General features: G+C 43.9%; 1 non-coding gene across 1 annotated transcript; it reads left to right on the top strand.

Annotated features, from left to right (window-relative positions):
• The first annotated feature begins 1,430 nt into the window (after window positions 1–1,430).
• On the top strand, window positions 1,431–1,503 carry TRNAR-UCU (transfer RNA arginine (anticodon UCU)). Its single transcript has one exon. It is a non-coding gene; the product is annotated as a tRNA-Arg (tRNA).
• The last annotated feature ends 665 nt before the right edge of the window (window positions 1,504–2,168 follow it).

Genomic DNA, 2,168 nt, shown 5'->3' with positions numbered 1-2,168 from the left:
AACCAAACACTGTGAGCAAAAGCTTGGCCTTTGGCAGAGTCTGGCAACTTCTTCCTACTCTGAGCATTGCTTCATTCATCAGTTTAGGAATTAACAAGCTATTGAGACTTGGGCCAATCTGCATACACCCCAAACACCACTAGCTCTGAGTTACCTGCAAGGAGCAGCACAAATGACAGTTGGTCTCCAGTGAATCATCAGGCTGCATTTGCTGGAATAAATGAAAGCATTGTGAGAGCAGGAAGTTAGGACAAACACCTATACTTGCAAACCCAAACAGTTTCCCTCTCTGAGCCCCTGGAGATCACTTATCACCAAATGGAGAGATAGACGCCGCAGAGTTTTTGCAGGCCTCACAGCTTGTAAATAAGAGACTGCATTCTTCATGCTCTCCTCTTGTTGTATCTGGAAGAGCGGAGATCTCTGGCTCCAATCAGCTGGGCAATGACCAGTGACTGGGCTGGCTGGGTGAGAGTGATGACTTTTGTTGAGTGAACCTTGTAAACTCACTCTGCTTAGTTCATTGTTGTTGCTGTTTAGTCACTCAGTTGTGTCCAACTCTTTTGTGACCTCATGGACTGTAGCCTGCCAGGGTCCTCTGCCCACAGGGTTTTCCAGGCCAGAATACTGGAGTGGGCTTCCATGTCCTCCTCCAGGGGATCTTCCTGACCCAGGGTCTCCTGCATTGGCAGGTGGGTTCTTCACCACTGAGCTAACCAGGGAAGCCCAGTTTAGTTCATAACACCCTATATTTTGAGAACACAGGCATCTTATTCATGGAAAATCACACTGGGAGCACCTGCTGGGTATTTCCTATCACTCATTGGTCCCTGTGGAACACACTGCATGATTACGCAATATTTGACATTTCTATAACTCTTATCCTATTTTCTCTCTCTTACATACTTATTATTCTTTGTACTTTTATAGGACTTTAAAAAAAAATTCTACTCTTCCATTTACATTTTGACTTGAGTCTACAACAGACATTTCTGACTTTTTAATTCTACTAGCTTCAGTGGTGGAATTTCCAGTTGGGTCCTTCTAGGAGAAATTCCCAAAGGTGTCTCTTCTCCTCCACAAACAGTTGAGAGAGTCTTTTATTTTGGAACGGATGGTGAGAAGCTGTTGGTTGGTGGTTGTATCTAGGATCAGGGCAGTGGAGGCAGCTGTTTCCGGTTCAGCCTGCCTCCCTTGACCTCTTTGAAGCATTTGACACTATGACCCACTCCATTTTTCCTGAAGCTTCTCCTTTTGACTTTCATGATGTTATAGATAAATCAGGGGTGCAATGAAGTGGAAAGACTGTGAACTTTTGAGTCATGCAAACGTGGGTTAAAACCCTGACCCTGCACACCAGCTCTGTGGCTTGACCAGGTTACGTAACCTCTCAGACTGCAGTGTCCTTTCTTCAAGGAGAAGAGCAGATTTCCCTTGTGGTCCAGTGGTTAGGACTCTGTGCTTCTACTGCAGGGGACACAGGTTCAATCCCTGGTCAGGGAACTAACATCCTGCATGCCATGGCTCCACCAAAAAAGAAAAGGAAAAAGCAATATTACCACCTTACAGCCTTGAAGTCTCACTTACTTTCAGCTTTATGAAGGGAGGAGCAGAGTTTGCAGCTCTGACCATGGGGCTAGCTAGCACAGTGCCTAGCATAGTGCCTAGCTAGCATAGTGCCTTCATGAGACAGTTACTACTCTGGTTGCTCTCTAATTTCTGTGTGCAGCTAAGAACATCATTCATTCATTCTCCATCGTTTAGTCAGGATTCTCCAGAGAAACAAAACCATATGTACGTGTTTATATACATACACACCGAAACGTTTCTGTGTGTGGATATCCATCTATCCATCTACTTACCTATAGATATTTATTTTAAGGAATTACCTCACTGGATTATTGTGGGGACTGGCGAGTCTGAAATCCATATGGCAGGCCAGTGAGCTGGTTACTCAGGTTATGAGTTGATGTTGCAGTCTTGAGTCTGAATTCTCAATTCAGGGCCGCAGCTTAAAAACTTAGGCAAGATTTCTACGTTGCGTTCTTTTTCTTTTCCTGTTGAAGTATAGTCGATTTACAATGCTGTGTTATTTTCAGGTGCACAGCAAGGTGATTCAGTTATATATGTATATATATTCTTTTTAGATTCTTTTCCATTATAGGTTA

Source organism: Ovis canadensis, chromosome 23 (assembly GCF_042477335.2).
Source record: "Ovis canadensis isolate MfBH-ARS-UI-01 breed Bighorn chromosome 23, ARS-UI_OviCan_v2, whole genome shotgun sequence".
NCBI classification, from domain to species: Eukaryota; Metazoa; Chordata; class Mammalia; order Artiodactyla; family Bovidae; genus Ovis; species Ovis canadensis.
The sequence above is the reverse complement of the archived record's forward strand: the minus strand, read 5'-3'. Positions and strand labels throughout refer to the sequence as shown.